Here is a 10,770-nt window from a genome sequence, read left to right as displayed (position 1 = left end):
GTTTTAGTGATCTAGATAAACGATCAAACCAGCCATAACATTCTCTTAAGTCAAAGCCTAACTCAGAGCAAGGCCCTAATGCTCTTCAATTCTATGAAGCTGAGATGAGGAAGATACAGAAGAAAAGTCTGAAGCTGCAGAGAGGTTGGTTCGTGAGGTTTAAGGAAAGAAGCCATCTTCATAACATAAAAGTGCAAGGTGAAGCAGCAAGTGCTGATGCAGAAGCTACAGCAACTTACACAGAAGGTCTAGCTGAGATAATTTTAAAAGGCAACATACTAAAAAATAGATTTTTGATGTAGATGCAACAGCTTTATGTTGGAAGAAAATGCTATCAATAACTTTCATGTCTAGAGTGAGTGACTGGCTTCAAAGCTTCAAAGGATAGGCCGAGTCTCCTATTAGAGGCTAATACAGATGGTGACTTTATGTTAAAGGCAATGTTCATTTACGTTTTTAAAATCTTAGGGTCTTTAAGAATTATGCTAAAGTATTCTGCCTGTGCTCTATAAATGGATCAACAGAGCCTGGTTGACAGCACATCTGTTTAAAACATAGTTTATTGCTTATGCTAAGCCCACCGTTGAGAACTAATGCTCAGAAAAAAAACAATTCCTTTCAAAATATTATTGTTCATTGACAATGTACCTCATCACCCAAGAGTTCTGATGGAGATGTACAAGATTAATGCTGTTTTCAAGCCTCCTAATACAACATCCATTCTGCAACTGATGGATCAAGGAGTAATTTCAACTTTCAAGTCTTATTATTTAAGAAGTACATTTTGTAAAGCTATAGCCACCACAGATGGTCATTCCTCTAATGGATCTGGGCAAGATAAACTGAAAATGTTACAGAAAGATTCACCTTTCTAGATGCCATTAAGATATTTGTGATTCATGGGAAGAGATAAAATAGATAAAATATCAACATTAATAGGAGTTTGGAAGATGTTGATTCCAACCTTCAAGTGCTCAAGATTTCAGTGGAGGAAATAACTGCAGGTGTGATAGAAATAGCAAGAGACCTAGAATTAGAAGTGGAGCTTGAAGGTTTGACTGAACTGCTACAATCTTACGATAAAATTTTAACAGATGAGAAGCACAATCTGCTTCTCCACCCACCCCCTCTCCTTCCTCTCTGTGTCTCTCTTCCCTTCCCGCAGCCAAGGCTCCATTGGAGCAAAGATGGCCCGGGCGCTGGGGATGGCTCCATGGCCTCTGCCTCAGGCGCTAGACTGGCTCTGGTTGCAACAGAGTGATACCCGGATGGGCAGAGCATCACCCCCTGGTGGGCATGTCAGGCGAATCCCCGTCGGGCGCATGCAAGAGTCTGTCTGCCTCCTTGTTTCCAGCTTCAGGAAAAAAAAAATTTTTTAACAGATGAGGAGTTGCTTCTTATGGATGAGCCAAGTGATTTCTTGAGGTGGAATCTACTTCTGGAAGATGCTGTTTAGATTGTTGACATGACAACAAAGAATTTAGAATATTACATAAATTAGCTGATAAAGCAATGGCAGGGTTTAAGAGCATTAGCTCCCATTTTGAAAGAAGTTCTATTGTGGATAAAATGCTATCAAACAGCATCACACGCTATAAAGAAACTGTTCTAGAAAGGAAGAGTCAATTGATGTGACAAACTTCATTGCTGTCACATTTTAATAAATTGCCACAGCCACCCCTACCTTCAGTGACCACCACCCTGATAAGTCAGCAGCCATCAATGTCAAGGCAAATCCCTTCCTCAGCAAAAAGATTATGACTCACTGAAGATTCAGATGATGATTAGCATTTTTTAGCTACCAAGTATTTTTTCAATTAGGCTGTTTATGTTTTTAGACATGATGCTATTGCACACTTAACAGACTACAGTTATAGTGCAAACATAATTTTGTGTGCACAGGGAAGCTAAGTACTTTGTATGGCCCACCTTATTGCACTTGTCTGCAACCAAACCTGCAATATCTCAGAAATATGTTTGTATTTGTGCAGCAGGGTGCCTAGTGGGCTGAGCTTTTCCTTTTTAAAATGAAAAGATCAAGTTTTGGTCAATTATGAGGATATATATGAAGGAAAATGCTTGCTGAAGCTTAAGTAGGCATGTATATGTGGATGGGCTGCCTGTGAGGTAATAGGAAGTATTGGGAGTCAGTTAGATTGGTCTGGCTGGGATGTCACTGGTAGAAGAAAACATCAAAGAGGATGTGGCTGTGATATAAGGGAGACCCTCAAAAAGTTCTTAAGTATATGGCTGAGACCAGAAGCCCTTTCCAGCCTGTTTATCTTGCCTTTTCAGTAAAAAATAGGGATACTGAATGCCTGGTACAGAAAAGTAGATTAATTAAGATTTCATGACTGGATGAGAAAGGATAGTTCTTGCATACAGTCCTTGCATAGAACAAGTTACAATAGCATCATTCTATGGTGGAAACAGGCAAGGGCAGCCTTGAATTACAGACCTACAATGAATTGATCAGAATGTCTTACCGCTCATCGCCTCAAGATTGAAAGCAGCTCCAACAGCTTTGGACCTAAGTAAACCCCAGGAATCCTGGACAACTGTTTCAATGGTCCTAATGGGGAAGATTTTAGACTTCTGCCTTACATGGCTAATGGAGATAAAGAGGATGTGGTCAATTAATTAACTAAAGAAATAAAAAAGATATTATATTTGTAGTTCTGACTAGAGCAGTGGGTCTCCCTGGTTACATCTAGCTCATCAAGCAATGAAAGGTGTATGAACACACTTGTTCAGGTAGACAATTTGAATTCAAATTCTTGTTTAGAGCTTGTAATATTATATTATGTTTTCCTTTTTAAATAATTTTTAAGCTCCCATAATCAAAAAGTATAGACATTTATCTTCAGAATATTTTAACTATATTTAAGAAATAAATCTAGTAATATAGATAATATTTGGGACCTGCTTCACACTTGCCATTTTGCCTATGCTATTTCATTTCAGTATCATTGCACCCCTGTAAGTTAGGCCAAATTACTGTTTTGGTATTCAAGATTCAGAGAAAAATGATTGTAAAGTTAAACTAAGCAACTCAGGTCTTTTGGCCCAAGTCATTTTGCATTAAAATAACAGAGAACTACACACATACAAAAATGTCAAGTACACTTTCAAGGACCTGAGAATTAAGAATATAAAGGGAATTGCCTGACCTGTGGTGGCACGGTGGGTCAAGCATTGACCTGGAATGCTGAGGTCACTGATTTGAAAACCTGGTCTTGCCTGGTCAGGGCACATATGGGAGTTGATGCTTCTTGTTCCTCCTTGCCTTCTCTCTCTCTCTTTCTCGCTTTCCTCACTAAAATAAATAAATAAATAAATAAATAAATAAATAAATAAACTTAAAAACTTAAAAAAAAAAGAGTGTAAAAGAAATTAATATTTGCCTACCTGCCCATCCTGGCAAAGGTAGGTATTTCACTACCTACCTCTGAGTTATTTGAATCAGAAAAAGAGAAAGAGGAAGATGGCAATGCTACTTGTAGAGAAAGGAACCAGAAAGGAGCTCCCTGACTTCCCTTCTCCACCTTTCCCAAAATATGGTTGGAGGGCTCTTGCACTAAGAGTCACATGGGGCCTTATTTCGAGTGAGAAACCCTAGGCTCTTTTCCAGAACCTATACTTGGGGTCTCACATATGGCCTATGGGTATCTTTCTTTTTAAAAGCCTTCCTGAGGAAAGGAGGTATCACACACACTACCTGACTTCAAATTATATTATAGAGTCACAATAATCAAAACAGAATGGTATTGACAGAAAATAGACATACAAACCAATGAAACAGAATCAAGAGGCCAGAAACAAAACCACATATATATGGACAAGTCGCCTGGCCAGGCGGTGGCACAGTAGATAGTCTGACTGGGATGCAGAAGGACCCAGGTTCGAGACCCCAGGGTTGCCAGCTTGAGCGTGGGCTCATCTGGCTTGAGCAAAAAAGCTCACTAGCATGGACCCAAGGTCACTGGCTCAAGCAGGGGTTACTCAGTCTGCTGAAGGCCCACGGTCATGGCACATATGAGAAAGCAATCAATGAACAACTACGATGTTGCAACGAAAAACTGATGATTGATGCTTCTCATCTCTCTTCGTTCCTGTCTGTCTGTCTATATCTATCCCTCTTTCTGACTCTCTCTCTCTGTCCCTGTAAAAATAAATAAATAAATAAAATAAATTACAATCTATATATGGACAAATCATCTTCAACAAAGGAGCCAAAAACACACAATAGAGAAAAGAAAGCTTCTTCAATAATGGTGCTGGGAAAATTAGAAAGCTAAATGCAAAAGAATGAAACTTGACTACAGTTTGTACTCTTGCACAAGAATTAATTCAAAATGGATCAAAGACCTAAATATAAGATCTGAAACTATAAATTTCATAGAAGAAAGCATAGGTACTAAGCTCATGGACCTTGGCCATAGAGAACAATTTATGAATTGATCCCAAATGCAAGGGAAATAAAAGCAAAAAAGAAATTAATGGAACTGTATCAAATTTAAAAGCTTCTGCACAGCTAAAGAAACTGACAACAAAACAAATAAGCAACCAACTGAATGGGAGAGGATATTTGCAAACAGCTCCAATAATATCCCTAAACTCACAAAGCTCAGCAATAAACTCACAAAGCTCAGTAACATACAAGCAAACAATCCAATTTAAAAATGGGGAGAGGACCTGAAGAGACACTTCTCCCCAGAGGACATAAAATGGCCAGCAGATGTATGAAAAGATGATCATCTTCACTAGCTATTCAAGAAATGCATATCAAAAATATAATGATATACCACCTCACACCTGTTAGATTAGCTATTATCAACAAGTCAGGTAATTCAAGTGTTGGAGAGGCTGTGGAGCAAAAGGAACCCTCATCCTCTGCTGCTGGGAATGTAAAAGTATTATAGTTCAACAATTATGGAAGAAAGTATGGTGGTTCCTCAAAAAATTAAGAATAGAACAACTATTTGACCCAGCAATCCTTCTACTGGGTATCTACCCCAAAAATTCAAAAACATTGGTTGTAAAGACGCATGCACCCCAATGTTCGTTGCAGCATTATTCACAGTGGCCAAGACATAGAAACAACCAGTGTCCCTCAGTAGAGGATTGGATAAAGAAGATGTGATATATATATACAATGGAATACTGCTCAGTCATAAGAAATGATGACATAGTGCCATTTACAGCAACATGGATGGACCTTGAGAACATTATACTGAGTAAAAGAAGTAAATCAAAAAAAGTTAAGAACTGTATGATTTCACATATAGGTGTGATATAAAATTGAGACTCATGGACATAGATAAAAGTGAAGTGGTTACCAGGGAGAAGTGGATGTTGGCAAAGGGGTGGGAGAATGCTGTAAAAGGGACAAATATATGGTGATAGAAAATTATTTGACTTTGGGTGATGGGTATACAACACCATCAACCATTCAAATGCTATAGAAATGTTTATCTGCAACCTATGTACTCGTATGGATCAATGTCACCCTGTTAAATTGAATTTTCTACAAAAAAGAAAGCCTTCTTATTGATTAATGACACCCCATTAAATCTAGTTTTCTAAAGAAAATATTTTTAAAAAGCCTTGTTAAGGGGTTAGTCTTCAGACTAACATATAAGGACTGCTGTCTACTCCCTGCAAGGGCTGCCTTACATATTAGTTTAAAGTGCTAGTGTTAGCAGTTTTCTCAATATCACATTTGATTAGCAGTGTTTTTAACATAACATAAGTTGTTTATAAAGCCCTAATGAATCAGTCTGTGTTTAAGTCATTATAAATTCCAGAAAATTACTCTTTGCACTTTTCCATCTCTTATAGTTAATTAACCAGAAATGGATCAGATTATATATTGGCTTTTGAAATAAAAACATTTTGTTTTTAAATATTTCCCTTCTGTTTTCAACTATTATAATACGTTAAAGCCTGTGGAAAATATCTAGAACATGAAAGATCAATATTGAAATTGAAACCTTGTAATAGAATGAAATGAAAAATTTGAATATGGTTAGTTTAGACTAATGCTGCCAGAATTTGAGCTATTCTATTTCAATAAATCAGTTAACACAGTATTATTCAGGTCTTGCCATTTCTTGCATTTCTTGACTCAACCATGTACATCCGTGCCCCAGATCATTTGCCCTCACTCTTCTTTCCATCTGGAGTGCTTTCCCCAGATATCTACATGGCCACTCCCTAATTTTTTTAAGGCTGCTCAAATGTGACCTCATGAGTGAAGCCTTCCCTGACGACTCTATATAAAACAATGCCCCCTCCTCTATTCTTATCATAATCAACCTATTTGATCTTTTCTTTATATCACTTTTTATTACATGACATATTTTATAATTATATTTAAATGTTTACTTGTGATTGTTTTTCAGACAACTAAAATGTGAGTTCTGTGAGGGCAGGGACACTATTTGTTTATTTGTTTTCATTGCTTTTATCCCCATCAGTGAACATTCCTGGACCATGGTAGGCGATCAAGAGAACTGGTGATAGCATAGCATTATGTTAACCCGCCCATGGTGCCCTTGTGAGGAAAAAGTGTTCATTTACTCATTCAGTAAGTACATGCCTGGATCTCTGCTACATACTGTATGTTCGCACCGAGGGTTCTGGTTTCTGAGAGTGACTCTGTCTACTCTCACAGGCAAAAGGCCTGTGCTTAGTCACGTGTCCATGTCAAGGCATAAAATGCTTCTGAGCACCATTGTCAGTCAGGGCAGTCCTTTTCTAAATTGCTGATTTGATCCTCTGTTTCATCCAACCTCCAGTTTATTCCTTCCAGTATATTCTTGATGTCAGATGTTGTATTATTCATTTCTGACAGGTTCCTTTCCATAGTTTTTGGGGTTTAGCAGGTGGGGGGGGTTAGTGCTTGCTCTTTGTTGAAGTTCTTACTTTGTTCCTTGGGCATCCGTATAACCATTACTTTGAACTCTGTATCTGATAAATTGTTTATCTGCATTTAATTTAGCTCTTTTTCTGGAGGTTTATCCTTTCAGTTGGAGCCTGTTTCTTTTTCTCCCCATTTTGGCTGCCTCTTTGTGTTTGTTTCTCGATATTAGATAGATCTGGTATGATTCCTAGTCTTTGTGGGGTAGCCTTATATACTAGGTTTTCTGTTGGGTCCAGTGATTCAGTTTCCTCGATCACCTGAGCTGCATGCTCCAGGAATGTCCCTTGTGTAGGTTATGTGGGCCCGCCTGTTGTAGTTGAGCCTTGAATGCTTTTGGCCCATCATACATGGGATCGACCCTCAGGCTGGCTGATTGTGAGGCTTTACCTTGACCAAAGTATGAAAGCTGCTGTACAGGTGCTGACCACAGGAAGCGAAATTCACCTCAGCTGGGTTTGGTGCCTCACAAGATCTCCCTTTGGATACGCTGCTTGTGAAGCTAATTAGATTCTGGTGTTATCTGAATCTGGCTACTGGGTGGGTTGGATCTGGGACTAATGGAAGGGAACCTGGTGCAGGCCAATGTAAGATGCTGCTCATGACTGGCCCTCAGCCACCTGTTTGGAGCTACCAGTGATGCACAGTTTGTGGTTGCCTCTCCTATGCTTAGGTGTATGTGAGAAGGACCAAGCTGTATACCAAGGCCAGCTTTTACCAGTTCCAGACCTGGGGGAAGATCAGCAAAAGTCCCAAGCCACCCCAAGATCTGTGTTTGGCTTCCTCCACCTGCTGGCTGTCTGTTAGGCTCAGTGGTGGTAGAGTTGGGAGGATGGTGCTAGTGGATCTCCCCTGATAAGGAGGTGCTTGTCAGGCATCAGAGAAGGTCATAGATATGGCCCTCATCCCGGAGTCATAGGTCTCAGTCTGTCCCAGATTTTACCTTGACCTCAGCAGGGTGGAGCTACTAGGAGTCAGGTTGGTGGAGACTTGGACCCCAAAAGATGGGTCTGCCAGCAGCCAGGAGGGTAATTTTACTGTATCTCTTAAGAGGGGGAAGTGCCAGTCAGATTCATAGAAAAATAGGGAAAATGGCGCCTACCCCAAAGCCAGACAACTGAGTCACTGTCACTGCCTAAGTCTGTCCAGATCTCTATTCTCTGGTCAAGGTAATTGGCTCTTCAGCAAGGCCTAGTCTCTATAGGGTGGGGTGAGAGAGAGTCTAGAGGATGGGACAATTGCTTTCCCCCAAGCTGGTGCCACAGAGAGGAGAATGCTCCACCCAAGAATGATGACAACTGTGGTATGGAAGAATGAGTCAGCACAGGGGTTTTGATAGCTGTCCCACATGTCTCTATGCATAATCACAAACCCCTGACTCTCTTCATACAACTCTAGTTCACTCAGCCTCCACCTACACAGCCCAGGGTGAGTGGCTTCAAGCAAGATTTTGTATGTTGGCCCTTTAAGAGGGTGCCTGAGTCTTTTTGGGCACTTGTTTCTTTCTGGCAGACAGAAACCTAGCTGTTTTTCACAGTTGAATGAATGCTATGTGGGTGCCTCTTCCCAGGACTGGTGCTGTGGGAGCGGGAGCCCAGCTCGGGTTTAGGTCCCACCTAACCAGGGAGAATTCTCCCCTCAGCTCAGCTCTCTCTCCTGAACCTCAGCCACAGCTCTTGGGAACCGGGCCAGCCCTTTTCGTGTCTCTACCCTTCTTACCAATCTCAGTGTGGCTTTTGTCTGTGAATCCTTGGCTGTAAGACTCCTCTTCATTTAGTCTTCAGTTAGTTGTTCAGGATGATTATTGTTAAATTTAGCTGAAATTCCAATTTGGTCCTGGGAGGATGTGAGTGTAATAGCCACTTACATTGCTGCCATTTGGATCTCCTGAAAAAATTTTTAAATACCTAAGAAACTATGCTTATAACTCTGAATATTATTGATGGTGAATAATTATGTTGATCCATTTCTGTGGCAATATGCCCTTTGGACTCTGGTACAAAATAAAAATTCTAGTTCTTTCTATATTGATTTTCCACTTTATTCTTCAAAATATGCTTCTGAAGGTCCTTTTTTTAAATTTTCCATTACCATTTTATGACTGTTTTTGTGACTTGTTGGTATTTCACAGTTCTATAAGGGTAAATTACTACTACATTGATGTTATGTAATATTCAGGGTATCACATTGGAGTCTTAGGCATAGATTATTTTACTCCATCTCAAGGTGCCAATAAACTCTTCTTAAAAAGCTCTCACCAAAAATAACTTAGTATAGAGTCTCTTAATATGAGCTAGGTTAAAAATACTCAGGAAGGTTAGATGCACAGGAGAGCCCCAGATCAGAGAAAGAATACATTTATAATTGAGTAGTCTTTACAAAACTGAATAGAAATGGGATAGAAGAGTTGTCTTTCTGCCTTTGCTCTGCCAGTTCAGCAATGCCACTGTCAGAAATGCTTCCTGAGGAGCCTAGATCTCCCCATTTCATTAAAAAGTTAGCCGAATATATTTAACATTTATTAGATAATTTATTCATCTTTCTTTGAGAAGGAATATTCTCTGAAAGTTTTTTCTTTTCTTTTTTTAATTTCACTGGATATTTTCAATGGCTTTTCCCCAAGAATACTAATTATGGGAGAGAATGTCCAGGCTTTTATTCCAAACTTCACACAATTACTTTGAAAACAATGCTAAAAATAAATAAATAAACAATAAGTCTAGATTTAACAATCACTCACATGGTTTATGTCTATATAATGCCAAAGTAATAGGTTCACTACACATGCTCTTTGTAAACTGAGTCACATTAATGAATAAACCAGTTAAAATTATTTTTGCCATCCCATACGGGTAAGAATTGACTGACTTGATAAATGAAAGATTGAGAGATTGTTTACATTATTTTCTACCGTCTATATGAAAGCCGCTTTAGAGTGTGCTCTGAGTTTCAGGAAGAAAATCATGATTGGTGTACTTATCATTTCTTCATAATATGTAATAGTCATTCAGAACAAAAGAATACCATTGGGCATTCTCTGTTCAAGTTAGTAAGAGGTAGAATCTAGTACCACTTAAGAGCCTGAACTCCAGAGGCAGGCTGCCTGGATTCAATCCACTTATTAGTTGTGCGACCTTGAGAAAGATTGCTTTATCCATAAAGTTTTCTTTTGATTATAATAGTATAAGGTTGTTATAGGATGAAATAATTATAATATATAGAAAATGCTTAAAACCAGGCCTGGAGTATTTAAGTATGTTGTAACTGTGAGCTCACTCTTTCTTTCTTATCCACACATTATAGTCATAAAAAGATTGTTTCCCACAACAATGCTGCGTACATACATAAGCATAGCAATGCAACCACATTTATCTTTACTCACAGTTCCTTAATAAGAAGTATATTTATTATTAAGTTATATTAATTTGAGAAAAGACCTGGTAAGACCCATGCTTGTCTAGTATTGCTCTTTCTAGCTTAGGGTATCAATAATTTATCTAATTTTTATAGTAGTTATAGATTTGAGTCCATTATATTTAGGTAGTAAATAGCAGATTAATAGAATTATTTATTAACATATATTCCAGTTAATCTGATTCCTTCTCACAAAAAAATATATAAAACCCTCCCAAAAATGTCTTCAGGAAATAGAAAAAATTAAATCTTGAACAGAAAGATTTCTTATTAAATTTCAAAGCTTCATTCTCAATTTCTCTTTCTTCTTCCTCCAAAGATACAGTATGAAATATACATTTCTATAAATGAGAAATGAGATCATTACTGTTAAGTAAAATTAATTACCTTAATACTAAAAACATTTGAGAAGATAAGACTTCAATTTTTATAAC

The sequence above is a fragment of the Saccopteryx bilineata genome, chromosome 5 (genome assembly GCF_036850765.1).
Source record: "Saccopteryx bilineata isolate mSacBil1 chromosome 5, mSacBil1_pri_phased_curated, whole genome shotgun sequence".
NCBI lineage: Eukaryota > Metazoa > Chordata > Mammalia > Chiroptera > Emballonuridae > Saccopteryx > Saccopteryx bilineata.
The sequence above is the reverse complement of the archived record's forward strand: the minus strand, read 5'-3'. Positions refer to the sequence as shown.